A 14,493-nucleotide genomic window follows, 5' to 3' on the forward strand; every position below is an offset into this window, starting at 1 on the left:
ACATTTTCCATAAGTCTACTTTATATCCGGGTAATTTTTCAAACATCTTTTTATTTTGTTAGGATGTTACAAGGGTTGAAATTAAGCAGCGATTTTTCTTTTTTTGTTCTAGGAAATTTTTCTTCTAGGAAATTTACAAATTCAATTTTTTTGTGCAGAGAGCTGGTGTTTTCTTGCATGGCTGAGCAGGCTTCCCCATGATTCTCTGCAACTATGACGCTTAGCAGATTATCATTCCTTGTACAGTGGTGGTCAGTACTTGGGCTATCTGCAGTTACCAGTGAAGCAAAGTTTTCAATATGTAGTTGATTTACAGAAAAGTTTAAGCAGTAGAAATGATTTTTTCTAGTAAAATGTTACTTTCCCCAGCCAAACAAGATCTCACACATTGCACTGATAAGGGGCAGCACCCCGAAACTTTGTGTCTGCATATTGAAATACTGGTTTGGCTTTTAACCATGTGGAAAGACTCATTAAAGTGTCGATATTGACTTTTAGGATTGCTACCTCCTATAGCTGACACTAGAGTTCTAGTCCTTTCCTCTCTGAAAAGGCAATTTGAATGTTTAATTTACCAGAGGATCATTGCAAGGATTAAAAGTCTTCTCACATTGGCATGCCAGGCTTGGCATGTCACTCTCCACAAGGAGAAAAGTTACCCCTTGGTTCTCACAAGGTGTAATTCTAAAAAGTAAACCCCATAGTTTGTTATGAAATTTCTACAAAACCCCATCTGTGGTTGTACACTATTGTCTGGTCACACAGCAGGACTCAGAAGGGAAGGAGCACCATTTGGCTTTTGGAATGTAGATTTTGTTTCAATAGATTATGGGTTCCATTTGAAGAGCTACTGAGGTGCCAGATCAGAAAAAAAATTAAAGTGAAGCTATTTTGGCAACTAAACCCCTCATTGAATTCACCAAGGGATATAATGACCATTTAGATCCGACAGTTGCCTCACAGAATTTTATAACATTGAGCAATAAAATAAAAAGAAATACATTTATACCACTAAAATGTTATATTAGCTGTAGAGATGAGCAGATCGATCTACTGAGGATTGAGTTCAAGTCGATTTTCCTGAAATTTGCGGTTTCATGGGACTTCGAAAATTATAAGTCTCTCTTTCATTGTAGAGTGTAAGCTTTTATGGCCAGCAGGGTTCTCGCTCTCTTTCTTGCCTGTAAAGTGTAAGATTTTATGGTCAATGGAGTCTCTCTATGTTCATTTTATTTCTATCTTAAGTTTTATCTGTTTAATGGCCAGTGTGAACATGCTAATACACATTGCATGTATACCAACTTATACTCCAGTACAATTCTTTTGGTTTTGCTTTCAGTCTTTGCATGTAAGGGAGTGGACTCCTTTTTATTGAGCTGGGCATTACATTTATATAAGAAAGTCCAGGAAGATACCAGCACTCGCTACATCCATAAAAAAGAGATTTATTTTAATAAAGATAAAATCAGCTACAGTTTACACAGCAGTACTCCATAAGGCATAGAGGAAAACCATGAAGAGATAAGGCAACGTGTTTCTGACCTTTGTGGTCCTTAATCACTCTCTCGTGAAAGCTAGGCGAAACGCGCGTCGGGCATGTTGCAATAGCGATGGGTCTGTAGTAGTGTTGAGCGAGCACTAAAATGCTCGGGTGCTCGAAGCTCGGGCCCAGCTCGCCGTGATACTCAGGTGCTCGACCCGAGCAACGAGCCCAATGTTAGTCTATGGGAGACTCGAGCATTTTTGCGGTGGCACCCCCGGCAGTCTTTTAAAAGCCTAACAAGTGCCCAAAATGATAGTGACAGTGCTCAAATGACATGGGGACAGCATGGGGATCGCCCCAGGAAGCATTTCTGACCCCCAGGTCACTGCTGTCAACAACGTGGTCAGAGGTATTAAGCCACTTTTACAGGCTCACAATAAAACGTTCAAAAACGAAAGTGAAACTTTTTTCCTGTGAAATATGTTAAGGAACATCCTTTCCAGGGTAAAGACTTGTGTATAAGTTAAAATAAATGACCAAAAACAAAAATACTCCTCCACACCTTCGGCTATGTTCACAAGTAGCATTTTTTATGCGTTTTTGCACTTTTGTATTGCTTTCAACTATGACAAATGCATTCACTGTGAAATGTCATTTTAACATTTTACAACCTTATCTGGCCATGTGCTGTGTGACACATGCATAAAGTGCTGAAAAGACAAGGGAACAGCATGGGAAAGACCCCTGGAAGCATCTCTGACTCCCAGGTCACTGTCTAAAAGTGTGCCCATCATAAGTGATCCTTACCGCATCAGAAGATGCAGACTTGCAACTATCCCCATGCAAGTTCTAGTCCCAGGGCAGTGTTCAATTGTACCTCCCCCATTCTTTGCAATACAAGCTCAAGTATGCAGCCTGCCACCCACCCACCCCCAGGCTGCAATACCATACTGCTTGCTTGCTTGAACTTGAAATTGGGCCTTTTAGGCATGTGGAGGCGGAATCTGGCCACCACGTCATGGCTGTGTTGGCGGCCTGGAATCCATACTCAGTCCCCAGCCGCCCGGCGGCCGGGTGTCCATACTCGTTCCCCAGCCGCCCCGCGGCCGGGTGTCCACACACGGTCCCCAGCCGCCTGGGGGCAGCCGGGTGTCCATAAACGGTCCCCAGCTGCCCCTATTTCTCCTTGGAACATCCCCCCACACACTTTTCTTAGCCCGGCCTGCTTTAGGCAGCATTGGACAAGCCCACCAGAGAACCAGACTCCTCCGGTGGGCCCTGACTTCTCCATCGGTGGAGTTGAGAGTGCCAAGGTGAGGAGCATGATGATGATGACAGAAGTTAGCATCTGCTATGTTTTCTTTTAATGCAAGTGTAAGTGTGCAGCCTGCCACCCACCCACCCCCAGACTGTAATTCCATACTGCTAGCTTGCACTTGAAATGGGGCCTTTTAGTTTAGGAGGAGGCCGAAGCTGGCCACTACCTCATGGCTGCTTCGGCAGCGAGGTATCCATACTCAGTCCCCAGCCGCCCATATTTGTCCTGGTGTGCCTTATACATAAGATTAAGCGCGTATACCAAAACATTACCTGTGCCCTCCCCAGTGCATTTAGTGGGAAGGAGAGCCTATTCCGCTGTAGTGTGTGCATGCCAAACCCCTGTTCATGGTACATGCGAAGATGCCTCCCACCTTGCACCTGTCGTTGCAGACTTGCAACTATCCCCATTCAAGTCCTTGTCCCAGGGCAGTGTTCAATTGTACCTCTCCCATTCCTTGCAATGCAAGCGCAAGTATGCAGCCTGCCACCCACCCACCCCCAGGCTGCAATACCATACTGCTTGTGTAGCGCCCCGAGGGTTCGGCCGCTACAGGGGTATTGCACCTCAGACCAGAGGTGTGATATTCCACTCCCAGGTAAGGATGGAGTATGGACCAGGGCTCAGTTAGCTGCATACTGCACACACACCCCATTTCCAAGGGAAAACTCAACGGTGCTCCCACTAGACATAAGTGCAGGCACGACCGACTATGTCCCTGCCTGGAGTGGGGAGGGGGGGTGGAACACCCAGTGCTGTAGGGGCAGATAGGGGTTGGTTCCTGAGCGTAGGAAGGAGCTCATTGTTTGCTGGTCACCTGGGCTCATGGTCAGAGGGAGGTATAAAAGGTGGGCACCATCTTAGATCTAGGTTCTGTCCAGAGAGGAGAAGACAGGGAGTAGAGGCTCTGTAGGAGCTCTACTCCAGAAGGGCCTAGTGAGAGGCCGAGGAGGAGGTGAAGGGGAGCTGAGATTTTGGCTCATCTCAGCTCCAAGAGAAAGGAACAGAAAGGAACAGAAACAGAAAGGAACTGCAAAGAAAGAGAGAGAGAAACAGAAGGGCTCAGGAACAAGAAGGTGGAAGGGACCCTAAGAACCCACGAGAATCCAGGGTGAAGGATCAGGCAGATTAAGGGTACCGGATCCCAAGTTGGTGGAGGAGAAACTACCCTCAGCCAAAGACCGGTCATCGTGATCATCTATTGGTGCGACACCTCATCAAACCTGCTAGGAAGGCACCATATAGGACAGCGGAGGACGGGGCCCACGTTTAACCGCACGAGTCCGCGGCAGCTGGACAAAAGTGGGTCACTGGTGAGGCAGGCCAGAGAAAGGATTAAAGGGGGTCCTGTGCCATGCTCCTGAACTGCCTGGGAGTTGACCGAGCCCCTCACCTGGTGGACGCAGCACGGCTCGGGCGGTCACTGCCGACGGAAGTGACCCGGAACAAACGAACTGTGAGTAAAGACCCTGGACTGTAACTTGTTGTCCGTGTGCTCCTTCGCTCCTCCGGCACTACCGGTACTGGGACCTTCACCACCATCACTCCCACCATCCACTACACTGCCCTGGGGCCGCATTCTTCCCGTGGGGAGTCACACTACCCTAGCTGCACACTTCATCAGCCCCAGCGGTCTGCATGCAGCGGCGGTTCCTAATAACCACAATCCACGGGTGGCATAGTCAGACATTATCTGAAGCACGTAGCAGACTACCATTGGCCTGACCACCCTGAGCCGCGGGACCGGGCCGCCACTACTACTACCCCCATCGTTCCCCTATCGTCCGGATCCGCGTGCCCCACGGCCCAGGGGGCGAGTCACTTGCTTGCTTGCACTTTAAATTGGGCCTTTTAGGCATGTGGAGGCGGAATCTGGCCACCACGCCATGGCTGTGTCGGCGGCCTGGTATCCATACTCAGTCCCCAGCCGCCTGGTGGCCGGGTGTCCCCGCTTGCTCCCCAGCCTCCAGGGGGTGGCCGGGTGTCCATACTCGGTCCCCAGCCACCCTTATTTGTCCCGGTAACCTTTCCCACACTTTTCTTAGCCTGGCCTGCTTTAGGGCAGCATTGGCCGAGCCCATCGGACTATCAGACTCCTCCTGTGGGCCCTGGCTTCTCCATCAGGGGAGTTGAGAGTGCCAAGGTGAGGAGCATGATGAGGATGATAGAAGTTAGCATCTGCTTTGTTTTGTTGTAATGCAAGCACATGTATGTAGTAGCGGCTAGGCCTGAGGTGGTCAGCGTTTTGGCGCATATCCTACCTCCTCCGAGGATTGCTGGATGTTTTCCTGCTACTATCCAAGTTCTATGACTCCCGTTAAAACAAAGCTTCAGGTCATAAATGATGGATGAGGTAGTGGCAAAGGAGAAAGAGCAGGAGGAACAGGGACCATTCACATCAATATCAGGCCAGTCAACCAGATATGTCTTGTAGGATATGTTTCTGTAACAAAAGGAGCGGTTCGGCTACACAGTTATAGGGCATACAGTGAGTGCAATGCCTACCAAAAATTTCGAGCCACTCCAATGCCCCTTGGAAATGACATGGAGGTCAGAGGGCGTTAACTAAACCTTTTTCTCTATTTATAGCAGCTGGGTCTCCCGTGCACTGTTGGCCTAAGCAGTGAATGGAAGGCTTTCCAAAAATGATGAAGAACTGCAATGCCCCTTACAAGAGCCATGTGTGGCACCCCAGGGGTCTGGTCACCACAGTAATAGAGATATTACGTCGGAGAGCAAGTGGGAGGTTTCCTGGTCAGGATCCCTTAAACATGCAACATCCTCCTGCCCCAATCCTGGGAGGGGAGAATTCTGCCCTTATAAACTGGATCTGGGGCGGGGTTTAGTGAGTCAGAGAACAGTCAGAGTCAGAGTGAGAGCAAGGGAAAGTAACAGCAAGGAGCTCTGTAGGAGCTAGGAGCTAAAGACCAGGGGCTGGAATCTGAGCAGAGCTCGCCCTGGCAGAAAACAATAGGAACCGGACACAGGAGTCCGAAGCTGTGAGGACTTATATATCCAGCAGCAGAAACCAGCCGGCAGGGGATTTCAGGTCCTCTGGCCACAGAAGCCCGGAGGCTCAGTCACAAGCAAGGGACCAGCACCGCCGTCGTGAAGCGGAGGCTAACAGAAGGCCCCAAGTCACCAGCCATATGGGTGAGCACTACACGGTACACTCAGGGACGTGGGCTACTTCTACCCGCTTACAGCAAGGTAGCCAGGAAGAGTGCAGACAGGCGGGGAGGCCTACAACTCCACCTGGCCAGGGGAACTCCTGCTTGCTCACAGACTGACCAGGCCTCTTATGCTAGCCAGTACTCCCGGGAGGGTCTACCTTATAATCATCAGTAAAGACCCTGAACTGCACTGCAAAGACTCTGAGTCATTCCTGCTGCGCTCGTGCACCATCACCCCCATCATCTACACTGAGTGCCCTGAGGCTATACTCCTCCCGAGGGGAGTTATCCCATTCTATGCTGCGCACACAACACCAGCCTCAGCGGTCTGCCTCGCAGCAGTGGTACTCCCTGACCGCAATCCACGGGTGGCGCAGTCGGACAATTAACCTCAAAACCTAAGAAAAGACTGCCACTGGTTTGACCAGCCTGAGCCACGGGACCGGGTCACGCCACGGAGACTACAGACCCCAGAGACCCGGCACTGGGCGCGTCACATGCAGTACAGCATATTACAAACATAAGTCCCATTATTGGGGAGTGGGTGTCCCATGGTATTTGCTTATGCTTTCCAAGCAAAAGCTGCCAAAAATTAGGACGGAGCAACTTGCAATGCCCCTTACAAGAGCCATGCAGTACAGCATATTACAAACATAAGTCCCATTATTGGGGAGAGGGTGTCCCATAGTATTTCCTTATGCTTTCCCAGCAAAAGCTGCCAAAAATTAGGACGGAGCAACTTGCAATGCCCCTTACAAGAGCCATGCAGTACAGCATATTACAAACATAAGTCCCATTATTGGGGAGAGGGTGTCCCATAGTATTTGCTTATGCTTTCCCAGCAAAAGCTGCCAAAAATTAGGACGCAGCAACTTGCAATGCCCCTTACAAGAGCCATGCAGTACAGCATATTACAAACATAAGTCCCATTATTGGGGAGTGGGTGTCCCATAGTATTTGCTTATGCTTTCCCAGCAAAAGCTGCCAAAAATTAGGACGGAGCAACTTGCAATGCCCCTTACAAGAGCCATGCAGTACAGCATATTACAAACATAAGTTCCATTATTGGGGAGTGGGTGTCCCATAGTATTTGCTTATGCTTTCCCAGCAAAAGCTGCCAAAAATTAGGACGGAGCAACTTGCAATGCCCCTTACAAGAGCCATGCAGTACAGCATATTACAAACATAAGTTCCATTATTGGGGAGTGGGTGTCCCATAGTATTTGCTTATGCTTTCCCAGCAAAAGCTGCCAAAAATTAGGACGGAGCAACTTGCGATGCCCCTTACAAGAGCCATGCAGTACAGCATATTACAAACATAAGTCCCATTATTGGGGAGTGGGTGTCCCATGGTATTTGCTTATGCTTTCCCAGCAAAAGCTGCCAAAAATTAGGACGGAGCAACTTGCAATGCCCCTTACAAGAGCCATGCAGTACAGCATATTACAAACATAAGTCCCATTATTGGGGAGTGGGTGTCCCATAGTATTTGCTTATGCTTTCCCAGCAAAAGCTGCCAAAAATTCAAAAATTAGGACGGAACAACTTGCAATGCCCCTTACAAGAGCCATGCAGTACAGCATATTACAAACATAAGTCCCATTATTGGGGAGTGGGTGTCCCATAGTATTTGCTTATGCTTTCCAAGCAAAAGCTGCCAAAAATTAGGACGGAGCAACTTGCAATGCCCCTTACAAGAGCCATGCAGTGCAGCATATTACAAACATAAGTCCCATTATTGGGGAGTGGGTGTCCCATAGCATTTGCTTATGCTTTCCCAGCAAAAGCTGCCAAAAATTAGGACGGAGCAACTTGCAATGCCCCTTACAAGAGCCATGCAGTACAGCATATTACAAACATAAGTCCCATTATTGGGGAGTGGGTGTCCCATAGTATTTGCTTATACTTTCCCAGCAAAAGCTGCCAAAAATTAGGACAGAGCAACTTGCAATGCCCCTTACAAGAGCCATGCAGTACAGCATGTTACAAACATAAGTCCCATTATTGGGGAGTGGGTGTCCCATAGTATTTGCTTATGCTTTCCAAGCAAAAGCTGCCAAAAATTAGGACGGAGCAACTTGCAATGCCCCTTACAAGAGCCATGCAGTACAGCATATTACAAACATAAGTCCCATTATTGGGGAGTGGGTGTCCCATAGTATTTGCTTATGCTTTCCCAGCAAAAGCTGCCAAAAATTAGGACGGAGCAACTTGCAATACCCCTTACAAGAGCCATGCAGTACAGCATATTACAAACATAAGTCCCATTATTGGGGAGTGGGTGTCCCATAGTATTTGCTTATGCTTTCCCAGCAAAAGCTGCCAAAAATTAGGACGGAGCAACTTGCAATGCCCCTTACAAGAGCCATGCAGTACAGCATATTACAAACATAAGTCCCATTATTGGGTAGTGGGTGTCCCATAGTATTTGCTTATGCCTTGCAAGCAAAAGCTGCCAAAAATAAGGACGGAGGAACTTGCAATGCTGGCACCGTGGTTGTATAGTGGTGGTGGAGGCTGAGGATAAGGAGAAGAAGATTAAACAGCCGAAATGAGGAAGCGTATACCCATGTGTGGGTGTGAAGTGGTGCATGTGAATACACCTCCCGAAATAACACAGTGGATTTGACTTTATGTTACTCTGCTGTCATTTGGTGGTGATGAGAAGTCTGGCCCAATCCAGCCCTTGTTCATTTTGATAAGGGTCAGCTTGTCAGCATTGTCAGTTGACAGGCGAGTGCGCTTATCAGTTATAATTCCCCCAGCGGCACTAAAAACACGCTCCGATAACACGCTAGCGGCAGGGCAGGCCAGGACCTCCAAGGCGTACAGAGCGAGTTCATTCCAAGTGTCCAGCTTGGATACCCAATAATTAAAAGGCACAGAGGAATCACGGAGGACGCTGGTATGATCGGCAAGGTACTCCCTCACCATCTTTTGAAACTTTCCACTCCTTGTGAGAGTACCCCGCGCCTCAGGGCCTGTAAGCTGGGCGGGTGTCAGAAAACTGTCCCAGAACATTGACAGTGTTCCCCTGCCTCTGCTGGATTGGAGTTGCATCTCTCTCGCCTGTACGCCTTGGTTGGGCAACGAACTGTGACCTCTGCCGCTAGCGTGTTCAGATGGGAATTTTTTTAAGAGTTCTGCAGCAAGGGCCTTCTGGTATTGCCCCATTTTTGTAGACCTCTCCACCTCAGGAATAAGAGAGTGAAAGTTCTCCTTGTAGCGGGGGTCTACAAGTGTCACCAACCAGTAATGACTGTCACCCAACATTTTGACAACGCGAGGGTCACGGTTAAGGCAGCGTAACATAAAGTCAGCCATGCGTGCCAGACTGGTAACGGGCGAGATTTCCGTGTCCTCACCAAGATGACGACTGACCATGCTCTCCTCCTCCTCCTCCTCTTCCTCCTCCCCCCTGTCCTCAGGCCACCCACGCTGAACCGACTGTATGACACTTGTACAGGTACTACCGTCTACAACGCATGATAGCAACTCCTGTTCTTCCTCCTCCTCCTCCTCCTCCTCCTCTCCCTCATTGTCCCTCAATGCACGTTGGGATGAGATGAGGCTGGGCTGTGTGTAATCGCCCGCTACGGCTTCTTGATCCATCTCATCATACTCTGGCTGCAATGCCTCCTCTTTAATTCTCTGCAGAGAGCATTGCAAAAGACAGACAAGTGGGATGTTGACACTAAGACACTAATGATGGCGTCATCGCCACTCACCATCTTGGTGGCCTCCTCAAAGTTTGTCAGGATGGTACATATGTCAGACATCCTGGTCCACTCCTGAGGTCTTATGTGTGGAGTCTGACCTGAATATCGACGGCCTTGTTGCAGCTGGTACTCCACAACTGCTCTCTTCTGCTCACAAATCCTTTGCAACATGTGGAGGGTAGAGTTCCAATGTGTGGGGACATCACACACCAGTCGGTGTGCCGGAAGCTGCAAACGCTGCTGCAACACAGCAAGGGCGGCGGAAGCTGTAGCCGACTTGCGAAAATGAGCTGACAGGCGGCGTACTTTCACGAGCAGATCTGGCAACTCGGGGTACGATTTACGAAACCGCTGAACCGCGAGGTTAAGCACATGAGCCAGGCATGGTACGTGTGTGATCTCACCTTGCCTCAGAGCCGCCACCAGGTTACGGCCATTGTCACACACGACCATGCCGGGATGTAGGTTCAACAGTCTCAGCCACAGATCTGCCTGCTCTTTCACAGCTGTCCACAACTCACAAGCAGTGATAGGTTTATCACCTAAGCTTATGAGTTTCAGCGCAGCCTGTTGCCACTTGGCGGAGGCAGTACTGCAATACTTACAGCTTGTAACTGATGTGGTGATATCTGAGATGGAGGCTGAACATGAGGAGGAGGATGCGCAGGAGCTGTACACTGTGGGGGCAACTCTGACTGACATAGGGCCCGCAATCCTCGGTGTGGGGAGGATGTGTTCCGTCCCAAGGTCCGACTGGGTCCCCGCTTCCACTATGTTTACCCAGTGTGCCGTCAGAGAGATGTACCGTCCCTGGCCACAAGCACTTGTCCACGTGTCAGTTGTCAGGTGGACTCTCCCAGTAACTGCGTTGTTGAGGGCACGGCAGATGCTTTGGGACACGTGCTTGTGTAGTGCGGGGATGGCACACCGGGCAAAATAGTGTCGGCTGGGGACCGAGTACCGAGGGACGGCCACCGCCATAAGATTGCGGAAGGATTCCGTCTCCACCAGCCTAAAAGGCAGCATTTCCAATGCAAGCAGTCGTGAAATGTGCGAATTTAGGACTGTGGCCTGTGGGGCGTTAGCTGCGAATTTCTGCTTTCGTTCAAAGGTCTGGGATATGGACAATTGAACGCTGCGGTGGGACGTGGACGTGGACGTTGATGCTGTTTCTTGAGAAACTGCCATAACAAGTGAAGACTGAGAGGAGGGGGCATCTTTACATGCAGTATGGACAGGGGATTGCCTTGCACACACAACAGGGGGTTCTATTGCACGCACAACAGTGGAAGAAGCAGTGGTGACACCCGCTGACACTGGTCGTGGACCCTGGGTTTCGCCCCACAAAGTCGGGTGCTTTGCTACCATGTGCCTGATCATGCTGGTGGTGGTCAGGCTGGTAGTTTTGTCACCCCTGCTGATGCTGGCATGGCAGGTGGAACATATGGCCTTTTTGGGGTTATCAGCAGAGTCTTTAAAAAAATTCCAGACTCTGGAAGACCTACCGCTTGTACTGGCAACGTCCCTCATGTTGGTGTTACGGGGAACGGTTGCCTGCCTTCGGTCTGCGGCCACCACATTGCTTCTTCCTGCCTGTTGGGGTACTCTGCCTCCCTTCCCCTGTGTGCTGCTGGCCTCACTCTGCATGCCCTCCTTCTACGTTGGGTCAGTTACTAGATCATCCACCACCTCCTCCTCTTCCACTTGCGCACCACGATCCTCCTCCTCACTTCCTGGCAATTGTGTCTCGTCATCGTCCACCTCTTGTGACAGATTGCCAACGTCGACTTCCTGATCTCCTCTTCCACCACTTCAAGCGTATCAGGCGAGGGGCCAAAATATGGAAATGGACCAGTGAACAGCTCTTCAGAGTGTCCAAGTGTGGGATCACTTGCTGTCTGACGACACTCGGCATGGTGGGAGGAAGGAGCATCAGGGTGAGGAGGAGTATGCGGTCGAGACTCATGGCTACTAAGAGTTGACCGTGTGGAAGACAGACCGGAGGTGGTGGTGCCCAGGTAACTGGAAGTATTATCTGCTATCCAATTAATAACCTGTTCACACTGATCAGTTCTCAATACTGGTGTTGTTCTGTGCTTCCCTAGTAATTCGGTCAAGAAGTGGGAGCGAGAAGATGTGGCTGTTGGTTGTGGCACATTTTCACCTTGGCCACGGCCCCGTCCTCTGCACGAACCATCACCAGAACGTCCACTTCCACGTCCCTGGCCACGCGCCTTGCCCATTGTAAATGAAGTAAAATAGCTTACACTTGCACTATCAATGGAAAAAGGGTAATAAAGAGTAGATTAGAACCGTGGAAGAGGAAAACCACAGCTATTGTTTACTGGGGTATACCACACTTTTTTAAATAGAGATATTTGCGGCTGAACAGTGAGCGACACACCCAAACTGCTTTTTTTTTAGATACCAAAGGCCCAAAACTGGATAGTACAGCGATTTGACCCGTGGAACTGCGAAACCACACTGGAATGTCGGGCCTACACAAGACTATTTTCAACAGATATATTTTTGTGTCACAACAGTCAGGAGACACTACTGTTTTTCTTTACGGAAAAAAACTACCAAAAGCTGAATAATAGAGATTTTTTACCGTGGGATGGCAAAACCACAGTTATTGTTTACTGGGGTATACCACACTTTTTTAAATAGAGATATTTGTGGCTGAACAGTGAGCGACACACTCAAACTGCTTTTTTTTTAGATACCAAAGGCCCAAAACTGGATAGTACAGCGATTTAACCCGTGGAACTGCGAAACCACACTGGAATGTCGGGCCTACACAAGACTATTTTCAACAGATATATTTTTGTGTCACAACAGTCAGGAGACACTACTGTTTTTCTTTACGGAAAAAAACTACCAAAAGCTGAATAATAGAGATTTTTTACCGTGGGATGGCAAAACCACAGTTATTGTTTACTGGGGTATACCACACTTTTTTAAATAGAGATATTTGCGGCTGAACAGTGAGCGACACACTCAAACTGCTTTTTTTTTAGATACGAAAGGCCCAAAACTGGATAGTACAGCGATTTGACCCGTGGAACTGCGAAACCACACTGGGATGTCGGGCCTACACAAGACTATTTTCAACAGATATATTTTTGTGTCACAATAGTCAGGAGACACTACTGTTTTTCTTTACGGAAAAAACTACCAAAACCTGAATAATAGAGATTTTTTACCGTGGGATGGCAAAACCACAGTTATTGTTTACTGGGGTATACCACACTTTTTTAAATAGAGATATTTGTGGCTGAACAGTGAGCGACACACTAAAACAGTTTTTTTTTTAGATACAAATGGCCCAAAATGGATAATACAGAGGTTTGAACCGTGGAAGTGCAAAACAACACTTCTGTTTCTGTAGCCTACACCAGACTATTTTCAACAGTTATATTTGTGTCTGAAAAATCAGAGACACGCTTTTTTTTTGGGGGGGGGGGGCACCAAAAGGTTAATAAGACGGGTATTTGTACAGTGTGAAGGAGGAAAAAAAAGGAGGATTTAGATGAAAAAAAAAGGATTTTTCCTGGCCCCCGACACCTGGTGCTAAGTCCAGCAATTTCAGCAATAGGAGCACACAGGACTGTAATGCAGCGTTTGCTGGTATAACCACTGTGTCTCCTATACAGCCTGCCTGCCTGGTATCTGGGATGGATATTAGTCCTGAAAAGGACTGTTTGTTTGTTCTGGCAGCCTTTACAGACCCTACACTAACTATTTCGCAGTTTATATCTCTCCCTAAATCAGCAGCGCTGTCCCTACACTGTCTAATCCAGAGCAACTGTGTCCAAGATGGCGGCGCCCCGTTTTAAATACTCAAGGTGACACTGTGCGGCCAGCCAATCACTGTAATGCCCACAACCAACATGGCTGCAGCATTACAGTGACTGGCTGGCAATCCCTGCATGTTTATTGGCTCTGTAAAGAGCGCCAAACATGCAGGGCGGAGACCCGAGCTCCCGCCCGAGTATCCCGGAAATGCTCGGTGCTCGCCGAACATCCCGAGTAGCGTGATGCTCGGGCAAGTACCGAGCAGCGTCGAGCATGTTCGCTCAACACTAGTCTGTAGCCTATCTACTTTCTTAATTCTGGTATTTATTCTCTACTATAGTATGTATGACTGATACTCTGCAAGTCTATTTGAGACCTATGTAAATATGCACTGATCACTTTATTTTAATGAGATCATTCCACTTGGTACAAAATATGGACTCAGTAATCAGCACTGTTCACTTACTCCTATGACATCATACTATTTGGTATAGCCTATGAATAAGCAACTATGTATTGAGTTTTATTATTTAGTTTTTTATTTACTTATCGTTACTACTCAGTCCAGTTTAAAAACAGTCTAAAAAAACTTTAGAGACCAACTATTCATTAATCATGGTATTATTGTATTGATTAAGTGGATTCATACATACATATATCCCTCCTTTCTATATAGGTTGCACTCCCATAGCTATCACCACCTTGATTGAGGATTTTTTTTGCCATGTTTTCAGTTATTGTCTATATGTAAATTTTAATATAAATAATAAAATATTTTTATACAAGTTAATATGTTGTATGTGCTTCACATCTATAGGTTTAATATAATGTAGCGGGCATACATTCTATGAAATATTTGTCTATCTTGTTACTAAAGCATGTATTTCTATGAAACTGTCACTCTCATGACAGGAGAACAGACGGCCAGTCCAAGGATTGCGATGCGATCCTCAGGCATACCGCAGTCTGACTGAATCAGTGACACAAGTGCAGAGGGGAGGA

This window comes from Phyllobates terribilis, unplaced genomic scaffold (assembly GCF_046119375.1).
Source record: "Phyllobates terribilis strain yellow unplaced genomic scaffold, ASM4611937v1 Scaffold_3__8_contigs__length_932513732, whole genome shotgun sequence".
NCBI classification, from domain to species: domain Eukaryota; kingdom Metazoa; phylum Chordata; class Amphibia; order Anura; family Dendrobatidae; genus Phyllobates; species Phyllobates terribilis.